Source organism: Mesocricetus auratus, unplaced genomic scaffold, assembly GCF_017639785.1.
Source record: "Mesocricetus auratus isolate SY011 unplaced genomic scaffold, BCM_Maur_2.0 Super-Scaffold_15014, whole genome shotgun sequence".
In the NCBI taxonomy this organism is placed as follows: domain Eukaryota; kingdom Metazoa; phylum Chordata; class Mammalia; order Rodentia; family Cricetidae; genus Mesocricetus; species Mesocricetus auratus.
In genome coordinates this window covers 61626380-61649940 of record NW_024429186.1, presented here as the reverse complement: position 1 = coordinate 61649940, position 23561 = coordinate 61626380, and the positions used below count along the sequence as shown (strand labels likewise).

Sequence of the window (23561 nt, the reverse complement as noted above, 5' to 3'; positions counted from 1 at the left end):
GATAAACCTGCCTGCCTCCATCTTAGGCTTGAAAGCCATCTCTTAGTAAAGGCAAACTAGGTTCATTCCTGTTTATGATTAAGTCTGTTCCTCAAGACTGGGCTATGCCCCACCTATAACCTTAATACCTTAACTAACTGCCTGTTCTAGGAAATGGCAACCATGCCTTTGTTTCAAATGGCTATTATAATCGCCCGTTGTTATGACTACCTTGTCATGGTCTGCTTCTATAACCTGCCTATTTGCCTGCCAAATCCATTTGTAAATCCCCTGCCCCTGAGCTATAAAAACCCTTGTCTTGCCCATGGGGGAAGCAGCCTGTACACATAAATAAAAAAGTTTACTTTAATTAATTTGGCCATGATGACTTGGGTGGGTGGTATTTCTTCTCAAATCTTTGGGATTAACACTAATCATTAGACTCCTACAGGAATCTGTTGATTTCACAGAGTAATAGAAAACTCCTTATTAGCCTTTATATATTTAGGCAAGTTATAGAATCATAAAGTTTGAATGTTAAAGGTTTAAAGTCCAGAGTTTAGGGTTTTTAAAAATTTTTTTCAAATTCTACAAGGTGGGCTGGGATCTGTTGATTATTCTAATTAAGCATTGTAAACCAGCATTCTAGACAGTTATTTTTTAATAAATCCTATGACCATTGGCCAATAAAATGTCTTCAAACAGGTCACATGGGGATCCTTGTAATTCATGGTCCTTCATCAATTTCAGGTGGTTAGAACTAGCTATAATTAAATACCATCTTTAGTTTTAACATTTCCTGAGTAATTTCTGCCTAAAGGGTAAAAAAAATCCTTCCATCCTTTACCCACTCAGCAACATTCAATAAAAAGCAGGTGCGGAGTGCTGGAAACCAGAAGGAGAAGGTATCCCTGGGACAGAGACTGTGCCTAGCAATGTGATCTTGTCACAAAATCATTTACGTTGTTTGATCTGAAAATTCCAGCTAAGCAAATCATTAACCAAGTGGTCAAATATTTACATGTAAAAACACTTAAGAGAATATTACTTAGCCAAAAAGGAGAAACGACCTAATGTCCAACAATAGCAGAACTATTGAAAACAACTAAAAGTTGCAGCAAAAGGTTTATCAATGTGGGTGCTTTCGGTACCTTACATAGTGCTTTCTCCATTATGTTAAATTAATTTATTAAATACCCGGAACGAAGTATGCCAGAAATAGTAGCATTATGTTGTGTGTTAGTGAGGGATTTAATGAAGCAAAGGCTTCTCATTCTGGGTATTTCACTTTATTCTTTTATTAGAGTATTACTAATCTTATCCTCTAGGAAACATTCGGAAAAAAATCCCCCTTCCCCAAACCTTAAAACAAACCAGAATACACAATAAGCAAAACTGAAAGGTACTCTACAAATGGCTTAGTTCCATGCACATGATCAGGAGCCTGTAGCCCAGAACTCTGCCTAAATCATTTCCTTTTTTGTTCCTACTGGCTTCCTACAAACTGCACTCTCCATGGTTTGCCCCAAGAGGAGCAAACGAGAGCAATGGCAGGCATTTCTGAAGTAGGCGATGAGTGGCATTTCCCCCATCCAGGTATCCTAGACAAGGAAAAGAGTGTCCGGTCTCATTTCCATGGCCACGATCTCTAAGGAAACCCCACTGGCAGCTAGTGCTTTACTTTACTGCAGCCCCGAGGCAAGTTCAGTGCGCACAGTGTGACACTCAGGCCGCAAGGGCTATTGTTGGAATTACCAGCCCAGGGATCACAGGCACCCTGGAACTGAAAGTCAGCTTCACCCACCACACCCAAAGGCCCACCTAGTCCCCTTGCAAGCACTACTGTGCCCTTTAACTTTACCAGAAAGGGCAGCCGAGATTTAACTAAAGAGCAGGGTGATTTCACACCTGTTAATCAGAACTGCCACTCAATTTTGGTCGAGTGGGCGTTGAGACAAAGACTCCCGTCCCAGCCCATACTGGCCTTGAACTGGGAATGACCTTGAACTTCTGATCCTCCTGACCCAGGCATACACCAATATGCCTGGCTCCCCCTTTCTCCTCACTTGACTCTCCAGGGAAACATGAAAATGGAACCAAAACAGGTTATGCTAATGGCAAGATCTCAGTCCTATGTATAAAAAGCTCTTAGCTGTCAACCGATTCAACAGCAGTCAGTCTTGAGCTCCTCACTGCCAATGGATGAAGGGAGCCTCTCCTCAGATTGCTTAGAAACCAAGAGATTTTAAAAGCAACAAAACCTGCAGTAACTCTCCAGTGTCTTCACTTAGATAAGAGGCTATGAAAGAAAGAAGCTCGGGGCCAGATCTGGGGTTTCTGTGAACTTCCCGAAGGCCAAGGAGAGGCTCACCGCAAGCTAGCGCAATGTACAGAAACCCGGACAGCTCCAGCCTAGCAATCACCTGAGACCAAAGATCAGCCCCCACTGTAAAGCCACCCGTAGGGCCAGCAGGGCGGGCCACGGGGCTGCAGCCAGGCCCGGCCCGGGTGAAGTCCCTCCGGGTGTGCCTTGGGCAGGTGGCCAGACGCAAGGCAGGACTCAGTCCAGGGTCCCGCCCGGCCGGCCCAGCCTGGCCCTGCCTGCCACCCGAGGCTCACGTAGCAGGAGGGTGAGTCAGAGCCATCCTCATCGTTCAGCCCGCCCGCCTCCTGGGACGGGGACGCCCCGCTTAGCCTGCCCGCGGCTTTCACACGACCAGAGGCATCCCCAGCGCCAAGATGCCGGCTGAGATCGGCCCGAGGGTGGTCCTTCCTCAGCACAATCTTGACCTTCTCCTGGTCCCCAGTGTTTCCTTTGTGCAGCACGCAGGCTTGGCTGGCGGGCTCACACAGAGAGACGGGGAGAGGGGGAGAGGGAGAATGGTTCTGTAGGGGTCACGATCCGGACGGACTGGGAGTTGAGCTGGGAAAGCTTTGAAAGGGGCGGGGAGCCCCTTATCAACCACATCTCTTGGTGTAGGGCTGGCTTGTGTTTCCTGAAACCTGCACCTGTTTAGTTCTAACCACTGACTTTATAAAAGGAAATTGCCTACGTGCCTGACAGCTGAAGGACAGAATTAGAAGTACTCTGCTGAAAGTGTGAGCGCAGCAGGACCTCCTGTTAAGTTCTGGACCTGCAGAGTTGCTAGCCTGGGCCTCCTGAGGGCACAAAGAATTTCAACCTCCTTTACTCTTTCCCCAGGTTATTTTCCTCAAGTTAGGGTACATTATAACGCTTTTTTTTTCATGTTTGTAATATGCAAAGATCACTCCCCCTTTCTTTCTTTCCTCCTTTCTTTCTTTCTTTTTTCCTTTCCTTTCCTTTTTTTGGTTTTGCTTTGTTTGTTTTGTTTTGTTTTTTTAGACAGGACCTCTCTACATAGCCCTGGCTGTTCTGGAACTCATTATATAGACCAGCCTGGCCTCAAATTCACAGAGATACATTTGCAGTTGCCTCCCTAGCGCTGAAATCAAAGATATACACTACCACACCTGGCCCAATGTCCCTTTTTTTCTTTTCTACATCTATTTATTTGTATATACACCTGTATGAGTGTTCTTGTGTTCACAGGGCACCGCTGTCTTGTGGACTGCTGTCTCCCTCTATGGACCCCTGGTATTGAACTCAGATCATCAGTCTACCAGGTGAACCATTTCACCAGCCCCAAAATGCTACTTTTTCAAAACTCGTGGGAAGACAGAGGGGTGCTTTCGAAGGGAAAGGAATATACGGGGGTGGGGGAGGGAGTGAAGGGGACACAGAAAAAAAATGATTAACAGAGCAATATGGACCCCAGAATGAAAGCCCCTGTTTGGACTCAGAGTGGAAAAATAAGCACTACCCCAAGGACCCTGCTTCAGGGTTCATGGCTGAGGGGAGCTGCTAACCAAGTAGAGTTAGACATAAGGGAGGCTTAAAAGAATGGCTCAGCACCCAGACAGTGGCTGGACCGTCTAGATTCTGTGGTGGTTCTGTCGCTTGCAGGCTGTGTGACCTTAGCCAACTGATGGCCACCATTGTTCTTCGTTTTCCTCCTTCAAAATAGGAGAACAGTGAAATCAGGACTTACCTCTTAGGACTTTTCAGAGAAGTAAATATAGTAAGACAAGGAAACCACCAGAGCAATGTCCTATGTTTAGTAGGTACTCAATAAATATTGCTACAAATGTGGATACAGGAGATGAGAGCAAAAGTCCTTGGACACAGGAGAACAAGCTGTTGAGTGCCGCACAACTCCAGAAGGCTCAGTCACATAGATGTGGGTACAGCTTTCCTGGGCTGTTCAGGGTGGAAATCCCGAGGACAAGTGTGACCGTTTTAGTACTGTTCATAATAGCAAAAAAATATACATTCAAGCTGTAAATGGGGCATTTGCACAGTACCATACCATTACAGCTTTTATAAGAAGTAATCTGTATATATGTGCATCAAAGTAGTTGTGTCTCAAAAATACATTGAATAAAACAGCAAGATGCAAAATGACGTTTGTAACGTGATACTATGTAAGGAAAGAAGATATACACAGTACGAGCTAATATAATTTGGGTATGCAAATATTTTTAATACTGAAAGAACTGCACATTTAATTTATAGCCATTTCTGAATAGAGAAAGAAAGATTGCATTTGTCATGATATCATAGCAATTCGGCTTTTTCCTTGCTGCAATGATTACTTCAAAGGATATACTTGAATATGAGGAAGCTTATTTTGTTTTAAGGCACAAGCCAATCCTAGAAGCAAGTATGTCAACATTGGCTAACTGTGGGTTGCAGGACTATGGGTGGTCATTGTTTTTTTGTTTTTTTTCATTTGGACTTTTCAGTGTATTCAAGTTAAAAACAATTATGCTTGCAAGGGTCAGTGCTTTGACAAATAAATGCACACATCTTGGGCAAAACCAGACTTTCACACCCATGGCCTTTAGTCGCAGCAGAAGACAGAGAATGGTGCCCCATCCCGTCTCACTCCACCCTGGGGTGGAGACTGGCCACAGCGTCTGCTGATTGGGGCGCTGCTGATTGACTGCTATGCTTTGCAGCACATTTCAGTCCTTGGTATCTCTAGAATACAGCATTCTTCTTGGTACCTGCTGGGAAAATACCATGTGGCCATAGAGCCACTGAGCTAGGAGACAGCACTTGCTCTGCAGGCACACACAGCACTGAATCGTCTCGCTGATAACGCGGTGATGAGGGAGATGAAAAGCCAGTATGCCCGTGATTCCCAGCAGAGGCTGAAAACACTTCTCTGGGTGTTGTCTCCTCTGAGAGTCAGTCGACGGAACAAAATCCCAGCTCCGAAGTCACTCACGGCTAGACTCAGGGTGCCGATGACCAAGAGGCAGGGCATGTTGTGTAATGAGTTTCTGCTCCCGTCTCTGAAGTGGGAATAAAAGTGGTGTCGAGGGGACAGAACGGGATGATGAAGCAAAGCATCCGAAAGTAGCCACAGGAAGTCCTGGGAACCGGGGCCTGCCTGTAGACCAGGGACCTGTGTCTTTGGACCAAGCCTGTCTGGGGGAGACTTTCACTTCTCCTTGGGTTGGTCTTTGCTCTGCTGAAGAGCTACACAGCTGTGTGGGGAAGGATGGAAGCTGGCCCTCAGTTGCAGGAAAGACTACTTGATACCGACACTCTTCAAGAGTTTTAGGTCTAGAAACAGTTTAAGAAGTATCAACACCGCCTCCCCCCCAAAGATCCAGGTGTGGGCTTATCTCTTCCTTCATGTTGGGTTTCACATTTTCATAGACATACATCTTTGAACTTGCTCATGTTTGCCTCCATAACTGCCCTTCTCCCCCCATGCTGGGATCTTCTCTCCCTACAAACAGTGCCCTTTTTGCTTCCGCACCATGTGGTGTGTGCATGTGTGTCTGTTTAAATCTACTTTCAGAATACGAAGCAAGGCCTTTCCCCCACTGCCCTCTCTTGCCCCCCCCTCTTCCTTCCCTTTAGGACCCCTTCACCCCCAGACACCCCCCTCTTACTATCACATCCTTTGCCATTTGTGTTTTTGTTTCTTAATGGCCAAAATGTCCCCTGAAAATCTTAGTCGCCACACAGTTGCCTCAAACCCCACTGTGGCAGGAGGGCCTTCTGAAAGAAGCTGAGGGCATTTTTAATAAGTTTAGCACACCGAGGCTTCCTTCTCTCCTGTCTTGGGCACCCGTAAGCAAAACCCACCTAAGGGACTTTTAACTCGGTTGTGCTGAAAATCCAAGATTTAAACCTGTCTCCCAGCTGCTCCAAAGGAACGTGGTGCAGGCGTCTTGTTCCACCCAAACTGCTCCAGGGAGGGGTAAGCACGCACCGCTGGATGGTGAGACGTGCCGAGTATCAGGGGAACAGAAGGAGGCAGAGCTAAGCACGTGCTGTGACTAATCAAAGCCAGGGTGGGGTGTGGCCGCCATGAAAGTAATCACCCTATGGGCCTCCAGTACCTGACAGAGTCTGAGAAAACAGTCGGCTTCGCGGGGAGTGTTTATCCAGCTATAGGGGAACATGGCTGCAGCTATCTCCTTCACACTTTCCAAGCTGCCGGGCTCCCAGCATGTTTGTTCAGGACAGGGTACTGCTGCAGCATCTAAGCCATCCCAGGGGAAGTCCCATACACAGGAAGCCAGCAGCTCACCCTGGAGCAGACAGGGCACACCTCCCTCTACTCTGTCCTGGGAAGAAATGCTGAAACCCTTCCCCAGGCTCGACAGCTAACACTCCTTCCGGTATTTCCAATGTGATTTTGGCATGGTTTGCAGGGAGATTCCTAGCCCAAGGCACTGTAGTTGGCACCAGTAACCTTTGCAGTACTGACTGTTGGCTAAATGTAATTTGTTGCATTGTTCAAACTCGAATAAAGATTATCGGTTGGGAGGGGGTTGCAACTTTTGTTTGCTCTTTTGCTAGTGTAGAAGTAATGTGTGGGTTACAAAAAGAAACAGATAACACATATGCATAAAAAAAGAAATATCTTCCCTTTTTAGCGTGGAGGAGTATTTGTTCAAAAATCCATGTCCACCCAGAACCTATGAAAAAAAACTAGAGTTAGAGCCGTTACAGGGGTAACCAACTTAAGGTGAAGCCCGACTAGAATAGAAAGAACAAGCCCTAAGTGTGACATGATTAGTAGCCTTATAAGAATGGGGAAATTTGAATACAGACATATAAGCAGAATATCACGTGATTTCAGAGACAAACACTGGAAGTGGCAACCTATGCAGCACCAAGATCTGTTGCAAACCACCAAGCTGGACAGAACCTGCCCCTCCAATATTCAAGAAGAATAAGCCCAGGACTACAATTGCAAACTTCTCCAGTACATGAGGCAGCCAGTGTCTTTTTGTTTTTCTGAGGCAGGGTTCTGTGCTAGAATTACAATGTGCCCTTCCATACCTGCTCCAAGACAGCAAATTTCTGTTGTTTAGAAGAAAACCACACTCCCTCCCCCAGGAAACCAATAGAGCCTTGGCCTCCGACACACGGCGAGGCGCTGTTAGCATGCTCTTTGCTGTCCTTCAGCTCTTCCTACAGCCACACATGTCTATGGGATGGATGTGTGGTCCACTTCCTCTGAGGAGATTTCAGCCACAGCTCCCTGGACTGACCTGAGGCAGCCACTGCACTGACTTTCCAAATGATTAAATAGCTGGGGGATTGCTGAAATGCCCCCAGCTCCTGCCATTACATCTACATTCTCGGAGAGACCTTGTCATTGCCAGGTACATGCAGAAGCCACTCTGCCAGGTGGTCTGAGCGGCAGGTACAGCCAGCAAGGGACTGTGTGCCGATCACACCTCTCAGGCTCTGTGTTCCAGGCAGCAGAAGAGCCTCAGCCAGACACTCTCCCTCCACAGGCTTCCCAAGCTCTGAAGAGAACACTGTCTCCACACCCAGTAGATCATTGGCACCCCAGCCATGTTGGCACTTGCTAGCGAAGGATGCATGTAACTACCCATGTTTGAAATCTTGGCAAACAAAGGTTTGGGTTCTTTCTCTGTGTTTTGTTTGTTTTGTTTTTGTTTTTGTCCTTCCCCCAAACCATTCTGCAAACCAACTAATGCAAAGTTGTTTTGATTTTTATTTATTTATTTATATTTATTTGAGACAGGATTTTTGTGAGTAGTCCTAACTGGACTAGTGGAACTAGCTCTGTAGACCAGGCTGGCCTCAAACTCACAGAGATCCTCCCGCCTCTGCCTCCTGAGTGCTGGGATTAAAAGTGTGCGCCACCACCCAGCAAAGCCAAGTTCTTAAGATTCTTCCTTGTAACATTCCCACAAATCCATCTTCCATCCTGGTTTAGGGCTGACCGGGTCAAGGTCAAGATGAATAGTGACACATCATGTAATCATGAGTGTCTGAGATGCCATGTGATAAGGATAGCATCTTGCCTCTGTGGTCTGACTTCTCAAACCACGATCCCAGTTTAATCAGAAGGAAAACACCAGGCAAGGTCAAGTGGAGGGTCCGTCTGCAAACCATTCATCCCACATTGCTTAAACTGCTCCAAAGCCTGTTTTAGACACTGCTGTAGTCAAAGAAGTCCAAAGCAGACATGACGATTTAACAAAATGCAGAATCCTTAAAGGACCCCAGGACAGAAAAAGAATATTTGGTAGAAATCAAGGGCACCTGAGTACAGCTGAGACTTTAGCAATTATGCCTCAATACTAGTGTATGAGTTACGAAAAATGTACCATATTAAGATTTAATAATAGAAATTGCATGTAGGGGACAGGGAAATTTCCATACCATCTGGGCAATTTTTATGTAAATGAAAAAACTACCTTAAAAATTAAGCTAATGCTTAGGAATCATACAATTGTAAATGAGTATGAAGATGGAGTAATTAGGCATGGCCATATCTATAGGGTGGCCTCTTCCCCCCTAAACAACGAAAATACCATTAAGTCCACCTACTCCAGTTTCCTAAACACTAGAATTCAAAGAGCTAGCCACTCTTTTGATAACCGAGGACAGATTCCATTTTCTTCTTTCCCCTGTGTTCCAGAGATGTGAAAATAAACCCACAGTGCATAGAGCAATTGTTACATTAATCTTGTGCATGAGTTCCGGGAAAGAACCCATCCTCCCGCATCCTAAGCAAGTACTCTACCGTTGAACTGCCTCTGAGCCCTAAATTTCAACATTGCCCTGTCACAGTACTGTGGTCCCAAGTTGTTTGGATTTTTAAAGATTTATTAATTATGTATGTGTGTATGTACATGTGATTCCGGCGGCTAAGGCGGCCAGAGGTATCAGATCCCCTGTAGCTGGGGTTACAGGCAGATGTGAGCAGCCTGACATGGAGCGTTAGGAACTGAGCACAGATCCTCTTCAAAAGTAGTAGGCACTCTTAACCACATCTCTATCTCTCCAACCCCCAAGTTTTCTTTCCCACTGCATGCTCAGCATAAACCCTGTCCGGTCTACAGTGGTAATGATAAACTGCTGTGTATCAAAGCTACACGGCCAGGCTGTTTAAAACCTGTTGGGACCCAGCTCAAGGCTTTCTGATTCACGAGGCCTGGAGCAAGGCCTGGGAATTTGCATCTGTAACTAGTCCCGAGTTTCTGCTGCTGGTTGCAGTCCAGGGAGCATAATTTGAAAATCCCTTTCGTGATTATTTTTCCTTCTTCTTTGTGTGTCTCTGTACCTTTAGAAGACCATCTGAAGTGTAGTCAGCATTTATTGGGGTCATAGTCACATAGCATTAGGCTCGTCGGTTTCAGCAATGAGCATAAGCAGTAAGGCTCCTATGCTCATAGCACTTACATTTTAGTCATGAGAGAATAATAAACCAGTGAATCGCAGGCCACACCGAGTACTCTCAGGGGATAAGAGAAGAACACATAAACGTAGCTAAGGGCAGGGGTATGGAGACTCCTTGTGTACCTGGCCACCAGATATTCACCCCATTCTCTGTTTTTATATTACCATTTTATATTATCGTTGAATTTCCTAGCAATGCTGGCTGGTGAAATGGAGCCTACTTGAATTACTTCATGCAGGAATGCTTAGATAAAATACCTGACACTCAATACTTCATAAACAACAGAACCCCCTGATTAACAGTTCTGTGTTGTGGGATATTTTGATCACACTGTGGCACTCCAGGACTGTTAAATAAATAACAGTTAAATAAAGTTTGCCTTGAATGGGGGAGGAGGGGTGGCAGTAGAGCCAGGGACTAGCAGACCAGAATTAGCCCTAGAGAAGCCAGCAATCTGGATAGAGAAGACACACAGAAAGGAAAGGGCAGGACTAGAGTTTGAGCTTCCTTTTGGTTCTAGGAACAAGAAAGAGATGTAAGGTCAGCTAGTTGCTACTCAACCTCTCTGAGCTAACAGGTTTTCACCCCAGCCTTTGAATCTTGAGTCTTACTTGCAAATAAGATGATAGAGACTTAATTTTAAACCTACATGTCACAGCCCTGGCTTTCTGGAAGGCCTGAGTGGCCAGTGGGACACTGACTGCAGGGCCCTGGGGCCATAAATGATAATTAAAATATTAGTAGATCCATGTGCAGCCACTAAGCCGACAGAAAAACATCAGTTCTGATGGCCGAGACATCCGTCATCAACTCACTAGTGTGTCATGAGGGACTCTTAGGTGGTACCTTCTCGCCACACTCTCCCAGTGCAGAGGGCATGGAAGCTCCCTGAGCTTATACGGCTTATAAGGAGGGAACCCTCACAGCTGTCAGAGGACCATGTTGCAACCAATAACTCTAAAGGCTAGCCCCATCTCCCATCGGCCCATTATGCAGCAATCTTTCTACCCTCTGCAGAGTGCATGTAGAGTGCCTTTTAAACAGCCAGCGCAGGGAGGCAGAGGCAAAGGGTTGCAGGTTCGATGCCAGCTTGGGCTACATAGTGAGACTTTCCCTCAGGAAAACAAAACGAAACAGAACCCAAAGCTCCGATATGTCGTTTTATCTGCGGCACATGAGCGGAGCCTGGTCCTATCACTGCCTCAGCCGATGGCTGCACCTCCAGCAGCAGTCACGTCCAAGAATGCAGGCCAGGGGGTGAGGAGGCGCCTCACATCCCTCCACTGCTCCCTCTGCTATTGCCTCAGCTGCCTTCACTTTGGGAGCCTTTGTTTATTTATTTATTTTTAACTAAGTCTCTATCATCCCATTTCACCAATAAAGACTCAGGAGCCAGATGCTGGGGTGAAAACCTGCTAGCTCAGAGAGGCAGGGAAAGCACCCAGCTGACCTTTCCCCTCTGAAACAAAACCAGATGCCCCTCCCCTCTACTTCCTGTACATCTCCCTGTGACCCCCTAACTTTACCTCACTCTCTGTGGTTGCTGCCGGGTCAACTGGTTGCTGGCTCCACCTACCTCTTGACCCATGGTTGACTTTATTTAAATAATGCAATCTCAGTGTGATCATACATCCCACAACACTGACAACCTTTACTGGAGAGTCCCCCAGGTGGTACCAAGGTCTCCTATCTGTTCCACTGTGGGGACACCAGACCTTGAACAGAGACCCACTTCCCCTTCAACCTGGGAGCAGGCAGCTGTGAGATAATGTTTACTGAAAACAATTCAGTGCCATAAAGCTCTTGATAGGGCTCAGATAAGGGCCCCCCCCACTGAAACACCATGACTTTGACACCCCCTACGGCTAGATGCTTCTTCCTGCTCCCTGCTGTTTCTCCCGGTGCCAGAGATTTTAAAGACCAGCCAAGAGGGTGAGAAGTCTGTGAGAGCTGTGAGAGGTGTGTGAGAGCTCGGTTGGAGAATTGTGTGTGTATGGATGGCAGAAGTCCTTAAAAAGGGAAGCGTTTTTTTTCTTGGGGAGCTCTCCTAAGCCGACTTGGGGAGCATAAAGTTTTCTTAAAGCAACCGACCGGTCTCTGTGTCATCTATCCCGACCACCTCGCTACATTCTGGGATGCAGGCTGCTCAGCAGGTGCGACATTCCACTCCTCCAGTGAATGGTTCCTGCTGATGGGGCTACCTCACCTAACTAACATGTGAGTATAAAAGGTCAGATCGCCTCTGAAGAGGCAAAGCTCTGCTTTGGTGGCTTGTGCTCCCTGCTGTGGGTTCAATACCAAATGCAAACCCATACTGAGAGAAGGGTGTGTCTCAACATGGAAAGAGTGATGAATCTCTACATTTAGACAGTTTAGGTCAAATATTCTGCCTCAAGTATATCATATTTTATGATTCCTCATTTAGCAAAAATTTCTCTTATGCAGTTCTCATAAGATCAGGGGGCTTTAATTAAGCCATCATCAGGGCTATATTAAGAGGTACTTAGCATTACTGATTGCAGCCCGTCTTTCACAAAACTAATACCACTACAATAAATGACCTTGCACATCCACCTTTGTACGGTTATTTGAGTACACCTTTAATTCGATAAATAGAATTTCTGGATCAAGGGGGCAGTATGGAGGTGGTATTTGTACCACCCTCCTAGCCAACTGCTGCCGCCCACCTCTGCCTGAACTTTGAGCTCCCTGCTCCAACCATTACTGGTAGCAGTGTCTATCTGACTGGGGACATGCTCACCTGTGATGCAATTGTCTCTGGGCACATGAGAGCCAGGATTAAGGACCAACCAGCTAGCACAGTCCACACCCGAGCAGCTATCGACAATGTGATAAGGCTGAGAGCAGATTTCACAGATGAGGTCCACTTTGAAGTTGGGGAGACATGGATCAAGTGGAAAAACCCTCAGATTACACGGAGGACACTAAGAAACTACAGAGTCATTGTTTTCTGCATCAGTCCCAGAGCCAAAAACCAAGGACAGCCTCCAAAAGCTGGCAAGTGAGATTAAGAAAGGGACCAGCATCACACTGCAGAACACAGAGAGGCATACTGCACATGAGATCCAGTCATCCGCAGACCTTCAGGGTTAGACTCCAGCACTCCGCGCTCCCACACAGCCTGTGGAGTGATGACCAAACACAAAGGGGCTCGAGTGCGCTTCCTTGAATGCAGCAAAAGCCAGCTCCAAGAGGACTGTGTTACCTTGCTGCTGCTGTAATAAAATGCCATACCCAAGACAACTTGCAGGGGGAAGGGTTTATCTGGGTTTAGGTACCGGAGGGACAACAGTCCATCCCTATCATGGGGGAGGGTGGGAGGAGCAGGCAGGCATGGTAGCTGACACAGAAAACTGCCAGAAAGCACTCACATCTTGAACCACAAACATGAAAGGTGAGAGAGAATGAACTGGGAAAGCGCAAAGCCTTATATCTCAAAGATCCCAGCAATACGCTTCCTCCAGCAAGGCTATGCCTCCCTCCCAAACCAGCCAAACATGTCACCAACCGGAAACCAAGTATTCAAACGCCCAAAACTAGGGGAGACATTTATCATTCAAACCAGAGGTCTTGAAGTCACAGGTGAGAAGAGGAGGGGGAGGGGCAGCCCTGCCATCCTCACTCTGAGACCACCAACTCCCAGGATTTCCAAGCGCTTCCCAAGACCAGAGACTGTAGAGCAGCGTTTCCCAAGACCTTGCTAATGAGTTTGGAAGGTTCTGGAATTGCAGGCTGGCACACATGGGACTGGCCCCAGCCACAAGAGGACACCAGCTGTCAGCACAGGCCTTCACACTCCTCTGATGTCAGGGTCTGTAACAGCATTTCTATAGGGAAGGCTCAAACTGACAGCCTTATGCTGTAATGAAAGGGAACCAGGATGACGTAACCAGCCTGCAAGATTCGCTAGTGTAATAGTGGCACAAAGCCTGTAGGAGAAACCAACCAATATCTGATCGGATTTAAGGCCAACTCCATGAGATGGAACTCATCCCCGACACTGCTCAGGTGGCCAAGAACCTGAGACCAGATAGACCGGTGACCTAGGAGAAAACCAAATACTGAGGCCTCCGCAATCTACGGGGCCTCGTGTAGTAGATCAGCATTTATCCCTATTATGGGACTTTGGGGGCCCTGGACACATGGAGGGATGCTCTCTCAGCCTGGACACATGGGGGAGGGCCTAGGCGCTGCCCCAGATGATATGACAGACTCTGGAGATCCCCCATGGAGGGCCTCATCCTCCCTGGGGAGTGGAGGGGAAGAGGGTGGGGGGTTGGGGGGTTGTTGGGAATGGGGGAGGAGGGGAGTGAGAGGGAACTGGGATTGACACGTGAAGCAAGCTTGCTTCTAAGTTAAATTTAAAAAGAAAGAAAGAAAACCAAATACTACTGTTCGGCTAAAAGAACACAGCAATAAGATGACTCCTAATGGCATTTTGCTCTACTCATAGATTAGTCATGCTCACCGTCATTGAGGAGGCATCCTGCTGCAATAAATGGGAGTAAATATGAAGACCCACAGCTGGACAGAGCACAGAGACTGAGAGACCTCGGAACACTTAGTCCTCAGTCGGATGTCTCTGGCAATTCCTTCCCCTCGGGGGTCTGAGAATCCTGTAGAGGAGAGGTGGGGAGACACTCGGTCCTCAGTGGGATGTCTCTGGCAATTCCTTCCCCTGGGGGGGTCTGAGAATCCTGTAGAGGAGACGTGGGGAGACCGGAAGAGCCAGAGGGGATGGAGGACACCTAGGAAATCAGTCCTTCTAAACACAGCAGGCCCGATACATACATGAACTCACAAAGATCGTTGAACCAGCATGCACAGGGTCGCGGAGATCTGGGCCTGACGGGTCCGAGAGCTGAGAGAGGAAGTGAACATCAGCCCGTATCTATCTCCAATGGTTAACTGCTCACAAGCAAAAGAATAGTTTTCTCCGATTGTGTTTCACTGGGTACACTAATCACTCTTGAGGGCAGGCCCCAGGCCCAGCCTTAGATTGCCAAGACAAAACAGACTCAATGGAATTTCTGGAGGTTCCTTGTCTTAGATTTTTCTTTCCTTACAAGTCCTTTTCATATATGTTATAGTTTTGTTTGTAGTTTTGTGTTTTTATGGGATTGTGTGTGCAACTCTCTCTCTCTCTCTCTCTCTCTCTGTGTGTGTGTGTGTGTGTGTGTGTGTGTGTGTGTGTGTGTGTGTGTGTGTGTATTGAGCTTTTTCTTTGGCTCTTGTGTGGGACCCACAGAATCGACTCCATTCCATTTTGACTTAAGGTCAGAGTGTTTACCTGCCCTTGCTCCTCTAAGGTGAAACAACAAAGATGTCTGCTCTAAGATGTGGATGCAACAGGATGCATGGCCTAAGGTCTAAACAACAGAGTACTTAGCTCAGGATATGGTTACTTGATGTTTCGGGTATTGAAGGGGCAATTGCTCTGTTCCTGGTATCATTGGAAAGGAAGTCTTTTGCCTTCTCCCCTTCCTTTGACGGGTGTATAAAAAGACTGAACAGTAAACTCTGTCTCTTGTCTCTTGTCTGCTTCTTTCCTTAATTTGCATGCCCCTTCCCAGGTACAAACCTGGGTTAGCTGGCAGTCCAGACAGATGGCCTCAATGTGTGGCCCAGACACTCTTTCTCTTCTGTTTGTCTGTTTTATGCAGTCTGCTATGTTTGTTTTCATTTTATCTAATTTTTATTTATTTATTTATGGGGGGGCGGTTCAAGACAGAGTTTCTCTGTGGCTTTGGAGGCTGTCCTGGAACTCGCCTTTGTAGACCAGGCTGGTCTCGAACTCACAGAGACCCATCTGCCTCTGCCTCCTGAGTTCTGGGATTAAAGGCATGTGCCACCAATACCCACCACCCAGCCCTAATTTTATTTTAATACCATTATTATTTTTTAGATGACTGTACCCTAATGGGGGAGTGAGAAGAAGAGAGAGTTCGTGGGGAAGTGGGAAAGATCTGCGAGGAGTTGGAAGAGGGAAACCTGTAATCAGACTACATTGAATTTTAAAAATCTATTTTCAATTTAAAATGTTAATTTGAGAGAGAGAGAGAGAAGAAAGGAAATGGGATAATGAGTGGGTCTGACTGAGATGTCATTTCCTGACTCATCAGGTGTTCTGGCCATCAGATCACATTCCAGAGGAATGTCTGCCTCGGTTGCCTCCCTCCGCAAAGGTAGACTTGCGGGCTAACCAAGATTGCTTCGTTTGTACCCACCGCTGTCTAAAGTACTGTGACTGATCTGACAGGCACATACCTACACATTCTGACGAGCTCTCTCCCTTTCAAGGCTCCAGCAAGCTGAGAATGAACTGACAGAGTTGAGAGAGGTGGTACCTTCTCCAGTGTTTCTGCCACAGGCCAAAAGTTTTATTGGCATTGCCCTCAGAGCCTGGGGATAATCCACACGTAAGAGGATTTGGGGGAAGCTGCCAGCTGAGAGTTAAACTCCTCAAACTAATACAAAAATCATTTTCTCAAATGTGCATCTGTGTTAAAATTATGCATTTCTAGTCCTGAGAAGCCTCTGATGTGGATGGTCTGGGGAGGGCGGAAGTCTGTATGTCTAACGAGCACCCCTGTGATTATCATCACTTTGGGAAACTTGAGCATAATAGACTAGATTAATCTAGGTAGAAATGGCTTGTCTAGAAGACTTAAGGAACACAAGAGTCCAATTAAGTTAATTTAAGGATATTCTGAAAAGTAGAACGTAACTAAAGAAAGCAAACCTAATTATAGTGAGATTTATTTTTTATTAAACAGACATAAACAACAAAAACCTGTATGTGTCTGACTGATGTCTAATAAAAGAGCAACTCCCCCCAAAATTCAGAAAAAAAATGTATTCTTTAAGTAAATGAATGAAAAAAGGCAGAGGCTGGCCCCTTTGATAAGGGAAATTCAGAAAAGTTCTGACCACATCACTTAAAATTAAAACTATAGTTGACCCAAAATGACTTTAAAATATAAAATTTATCTAAATGCAGATTTCTAATATGGATTATGTGGAAAGAGCTTATTAGTTTTACAGATTATCTACATATTTAAGTATTAATTTTCAGACTTAAAGAGTTTTGGATGAAAATGCATTTGTGACTTTGAGGGAGCTGCTCACCCCCTGAGGCCTCTGTTTCCCACTTGGAAAATGGGTAGACGAGGTTGAATCTGCATCCAGGAAATGCCAGCTTTCCCAGAAATCTTAAATCCTTTGGCTTTACCTACTGCACACACCCCGACTGCTGCCATTGGCCTGGAATGTGGCAGCCTCACTTCTTTTGGTTCAGCCCTAAGACAACCCTGTGAGCCAACCAGAACACAAGCGGAACTGAACAGCATGGCAGACCTCACGCTGTGCCTGCTGCCTGCTTTGCTTTTAAAGTATCCCTTCCTTCCCACGGGGCAGGGTCCCTTGGCTGTCTGCTGGACCAGTTTGTGTCACTTTGCAACATCCCCAGGGGTGAAGGTGAATGGGCGTTTCTGCTGCCATTTCTCAAAGGTGTCTGCACACCAACAATTAGCCTCCCAAGGATACTTGTCATCAAGTCTTTAAAACAGTGTGACTAAATGCATTGGTTACTTTTCTCACTGCTGCTACACCACAAAAGCAACTTAAGGAAGTGTCTGAGTTAGGGTATCTATTGCTGGCCCAAAAGCAAGCTGGGGAGGAAAGGGTTTATTTTTTTTTATTTACACTTCCTCTGTCATCGAAGGAAGTAGGGATGGAAACTCAAACAGGGCAGGGTTCTGGAGGCAGGAGCTGATGCAAAGGCCATGGAGGGGTGCTGCTTACTGGCTTGTTCCCCATGACTTGTTCAGCCTGCTTTCTTACAGAACTCTCCTCACAGAAAGTCCTTTTTGCATTAGATGGGAACTAGCATAGAAATCCACAGTGTGCACTTAGGAGTAACTGGCCAGCAGAAAATGGACTCCCTGGGTTGTTTGTGTGTGTGTGTGTGTGTGTACTTTGTTTTGTTTATTCGTCATACTTTGTTTTTTGATTGCTTGTTTTGGTTTGGAGAGAGGAAGAAATACGATCAAAATGCACAGTGTGAAAGAATTTAGTAAAAAAGAAATCTAAAGAGATTGCATGGGGGGGCAGGAATTACTAAAAATCAGATGGCAAATAATGTAAATAAAAATGCATAGAAACAGCTTATAAAGATGAAGAAATGTGTTCAACACTAAAACAATAACAAATATGTTAGTCAATTGACACAGTATTTTTTATCAAGTTGTCAATAATTAAAAACCTTCACAAGACATTCTGTTAGCAAGGCTATGGGGGAATTAGTCACCTCCTACGTTTCTGTTTGAAATGCAAAAACAATGCGCACTAACAGTGGGGAGTTTTGATGGTATAAAATGGCTGTACACACATATTACCTTTTGGCTAGCAATGCCCCATATATGATTTTTATCCTCAAATTTTGCCTTTGCAGTTCAGAAAGACATATGGATATAACAAGTAGCTACACTTTGCCAAGCTTTGATGGCATTTTAAATTCTCATGTGTAGGGGAGTATTTGGATAAGCTGCAGTCCACACTGAAGCAAGGATAACCAAAAGAACAAGAAAGAAGATATGGAGACGGCAGTGGGGGTTTACAGAATGTGTAGTAAGATTAATTCTGAAAGAATGGAGCCGGCATGCTATATTTGTGTACGGATAAATGATAGGAAAATCTGCATGTATCTGCTTATTTTTGTAAAACTTTGGTTATCTATTGGTGTGGACAAAAACTCTAAATAATAACAGATATAGAGAAAAAAGTAAGAATTTGGGAGGGCTTTTTTTTTTGGTATATCTTTAACTTTTTGAAGCAGGTTACTGTTTCATTTAATCAAAAACCATGAGCCATGAATTTGAACCAATAAAGATGGATGTGGATGAGAAACCTGGAGTAAAATTTGAACAGAAACAACTTTTATTGTAAATTTAAATGAATGCTGTTAAATATACTAAAGAAACAAAAGCCAAATAAGTGTAACATTCTGCCTGTTTAATCTCAATCTAACGTCATAACGAACTACAAGCAAGTATTAAGCAATAGTATAGACATGTCTTTGGTTATAGGGATGGACAATTCTGAGATTATATCCCAAGAACTGTGAAAGAAAACACTTTGTGGATGGTAGGAACCATGTGTGTTTTTGTTGGGGAAGGAGCTACCGACATGAAAAGGAAGACTAAGGTCCTGGTTATCGCATTAAAGTTGACTACAATATATAGCTTTATGGGTTTTTGGCATATCGTATAGACATGGAAACAGGTGTTTGTGTATGTGCATATGTGTGCATGTGTGTTCATGTGCTTCTTAGCTCTGTGTGCTGAAGGATCTAAAGTCTTCAATGCTCTAGCAACAATGAGAATATAGCAAATTGTGAATTTGAAATATCATTCCCCAGCAGAGAGAGGCCAGAGAAAGTATGGGATGAACCTGAGCTATCTTATATCAGAAAGGAAACAAGGCCTTAACAGATTATTTCAAAAGAACACAAGACCCTACTGGGAGGTGCAGTCACTGGTCAAATCTGAGGTAGTCTGAGCATCAAGAGTAGTATTGTAATAATGGGTAATGACTCATTGAATAAAAATAAGAATTCAGGGGCCAGGGAGATGCTCAGTTGGGAAAGTGCTTGTGACACATGCATGAGAAACTGAGTTTGACCCCCAGTAGTCACACAGAAAGTCAAGAGGCTCCCTGGGTAGCCATGCTGGCCTAATCAGCAAGCCCTAATCGTCTCCTAGGTGGTCCTAGATCCTGTGAAATCAATACTGAATGAAATGAGGACACTGCAACTCCAAGATGTGTTTGGGGAGAAGGTTGTTATGGTGCCTACGAGAGAGAGAGAACCGTCAGAGGCATCTGGGAGGGTTCAGAACAGGGAAAGAAAGCAGCAGACGTAACGTGGCCAGTAGAGTGAACCAAGCTATGAGGGGAGAGAGAAAGAGAGCTAGAGAGGAGGCGAAGAGAGAACAAAGAGAGGGAACCGGAACCGAGAGCGCGGAGGGCGAAGGGGAAGCATGGCCAGAATGACAGGCTTACACAGGAATGAGAAGCCCGGGGAAGCGCTGCCTGTGCGCTGGAGAAGTTTAGGGTAGGGGCTGAGCCCAGAAGAGCTGAGAGGAGCCAGGGTGCCATCATGGATTCCACAACGGTGCCGGAGCAGAGAACCTAGAGGCCAGCATGGGCTTTGGTATGCTGATAGGCACCACAGCTAGCCATATGTCCTAGGTTTCTTTTGGACCTGACAGATGCTGTTAACCATCGTAGCTTATAAATAAAATTGGAAACTATATAATTAAATCAATATGGACCTCATTCATTTAACTATTTTAAAACTTTAGAAATTTATTAATGTGAGAAGGCTTTAACAGGTAAGGTGAGCAGAGATGTCTTTAAAAAATAAAAACGTCACTATAAAACCTGTTCTATACAATTAACATATATTGATAAAATTAAAATATAAAATATATTCCACTTTGAAATGCAATCTAAATATTTGAAAGAATTTTGTAATTAAGATATAAATGGGACAAAATTGTTTGAAGATACTTGGTCTAAACTATAATCCAATATTTATTATGTTTATTCATAAAATAAGACTAACTTGTAATAAAAAGCTTAAAGAAAATTGAATTTATATTTTACTTTCTAATTGAATATAAGTTTGAAGTTACGAGGTTTGTTTTTTAGTTTATGTGTATTGGTGTTTTGCCTGCATCCATGTCTGCGTGTGTGTCAGGTCCTCTGGAGTTGGAGTTACAGGCAGTTGTAAGCTATGTTGTCAGCTGCCACATGGGTGCTGGGAATTGAACCCGAGTCCTCTGGAAGAGCAGCCAGTGCTCTTAACCCCTGAGCCATCTCTCCAGCCTCAAGTCATGAGTTTAAATTGCTCTTTTTATCCACAAAAATATGTTGCAGACACATCAATAACTCTGATACCTGTTTGATGATGGCTTAGGTTCCTATCACATTTTTTTTGCAGCACTAGGGGATCAGAGCCTTACACATAAGACTCCCCAGAAAGTAAACACACACTGACTAAACCACAAGGGAGACATGAGGGGTGCTACTGAGTTACCCAGTTCCTCTGCTTACAGAGCAGAGGCAAAGGGCTTTGAACTGAATCATTGACTCCTTGTTGCTATTGAAACAGGGTCTGCTATGTAGTCTAGACTGGCCTCAAACTTATAATTCTCCTGCCTCAGCCTGTCAAGCACATATATAAAACCACAATAAATAAAGGGAAAACCATAAGCAGGAATAATAGACTAGGAAGCAATAAGAGCTCATTCCTACGAAAGCCAGTGGGGTCGGGAGCAGAAGAGTCCCCATTCTACAGTTTTGCTGGCACCAATGTCCTTCTGCAGGCATCACTTTGCCAGGTATTGGAGGTGTAGGAGTCCCAGCTCTGCCACTGAACTCTGCCCTCTCTGTTATATTGTGTTGCTGGGACTGTTAGCTGTAGGAAACAGTTTAATCTTTAATCTCTCTCTCTCCCTCTCTCTCTGATATGTATATTTATATCATATATGAATATAATTTAAAGGATACAGCCTAGAATTTCTTATGTACATTAACTCTATCTGTATATATGGAACACGGTAAGTAGCCCACACTATCTCCAAACTTAGGGCTCTTCTGAGAGCTAGGACTATGGGTGGGTAGCACCACACCTGCCTAGAACTTATTCAATTTTGAGTTGAATGTTTTAAGATGATTTTACCTCTCAGGAGATGGGAGGAAGGAGTAGGGTAAGAATCCATGAGATGATGATTCAATAACTACACAAGGCTCTATGCTCAGTGTGTGCCCGGCACTGCTCCCTGCTATACCTATCTGTCCTAAGCATTTAAAACTCCTAGGAACCTGGTGAGACTTTAGAAATAGACAAAGAGAAAAGAAGAAAAGATAAGGTGTTGAGTAATTACTACACCCAAGGCATTTTTTTTTTTTGCAGTGCAATGTTTTGTAACATACTCCAGTTATAACCCTGGGATAAACTCATTCATTACTCTCGCCAGTAATATTCATTAAGTTGTCACTGTGCGTCATGCTACCAGCTGGCAAATAGTTGGTAGGAAAGCAAGCAGGGATGTTGGGGGGCCAGTGGGGAGGAGGTTGTGATCAGTGGTAATGACAGTGGGATTCAGTGGCAGTAATACAATCACTGAGGAAGGCACAGATTTATGGAGCTGGACGGGTGGCCCAGTGGTTAAGGCCGTCTGTTGACCTTTCAGAGGACCTGAGTTCGGTTCCCAGCACCCTTGTCAGGTGGCTCATAACCACCTGCAACTCTGCCTCCAGGGGACCCAATGCCCTCTCTGGTATCTAGATCTCTCTAGACACTGGAGTTGATATGTCTTAGAAGTTGCTTGAAGTGGAAGATTTGGAAAAAAGAAAAAAGAAAAAAGGTGGCATCTTCTCCCGAGTCAAAGTCAGAGAGCTAAGAAGTTATATGGAAATGGCAAGCCGGGGTGACAAGGGGAAGAGTATGAGCAGAGAAGGCTGTGAACAATCACAGCAGCCAACCAGTCTGCCATCCTGCCTGCCTGAGCACCCAGGAACACAGGGCTTCGCTTGGGATGTGCCCTACACACAAGAATCCCCAGAAAGGCAAGACAAGAAACTCCCTGAAGTAAACACGGGAGGGAGACTTCACTCGCCAGTCTTCCCTTAGACAAAGCCTGGGGAACAGAGTAGAGGGGCGGAAGGCGAGGAGCACTGCTCTTGAATTTCTTTATGGCCACTTTGTTGTCGTTGAGACATGGTCTTGATATGTGACCCAGGCTGAGCTCAGACTCACAGTCCTCCTGCCTCAGCTCTCAGGCACTGGAACTGACACCCACAGCGGACTTTTCTCATCCACTCCTGTGTGGTATCCAAACGGGAACAGCTCTCTGCACTGAACACAGATTGGGCAGAGGCAACACCAGGAAGCCAAAGGTTGACACTTGGGCAGAGTGTGTGCTAAGCTGTCACCCACAGTCCGCGCTGAGACTTCAGCTCTCCTTCTCTCATGTCTCCGCAGCTGTCTGGCCGTGTCTCACAGCTGATCCCTCTGGAGGAATGACCCGGACCTGATGGCCCCGCCTTCTCCATGTTTCTACACCTGCTCTGTGTATCCAGTGCTAGGTTAATGCAGGGCTAGAAAGCCTGTCCTCTTGGTCTCAGCTCGGGTCATCTGAAAGTCCCTGGGAACTGGGAGATGCCGCTACTACAGCTACAGTATTACTTCCTCCTCTGCCAGCCCTGTACCGGAGTTGCTCCTAACAGCACTCCCAAATAATCCACCTGCATGCAGTATCTATGTCAGTCTTCCCGAGAGCCTGAGGCCGTGAGAGTCATGAGCAGACAATTCTTTCAAGAACTTGTCATCAGCAAGGAAGAGACTACTGTTAAGGGGTTTGCTGCTGTTGTTTTGTTTTGATTTGGGTTTTTTTGGTTTTATTGCGAGGCACAAGATGAAAGTTCTGGGCAGAAGAACTCTGGGAGGAAATGGGGTCCCATTCACAGGCAGGAAGTGAAAAGGTCTTCTCTCTGGTTGGCAGCAGGGGAAGATGAGTGTGAATGAATTTATTTTCATGGCAGAGGTTACATTGCACGGAGTAAAAGGAATTGGAGGCAAAAGCTTGTGCAGACTATCAGACATAAGCTCGAGGACGAGGGAGTCACCCGTGGGATGTGTCCGGATTGCTGACCAGTAAGGAAGGCTTGGTTAGGAATGAGGTCAGCAGGAATCTATGATGGGAATCTCCACAGCACTAAACACAG

General features: G+C 45.5%; 1 long non-coding RNA gene across 1 annotated transcript in view; it reads right to left on the bottom strand.

The window, feature by feature from the left end:
• Nucleotides 1–4520: 4520 nt before the first annotated feature.
• The window catches only part of LOC121139380, a 36530-nt gene continuing 17489 nt past the window's right edge, over nucleotides 4521–23561 (bottom strand). Inside the window, exon 2 of the long non-coding RNA XR_005876339.1 lies at nucleotides 4521–5358. This is a non-coding gene — a long non-coding RNA (uncharacterized LOC121139380). The remainder of the gene's footprint in view (nucleotides 5359–23561) is intronic.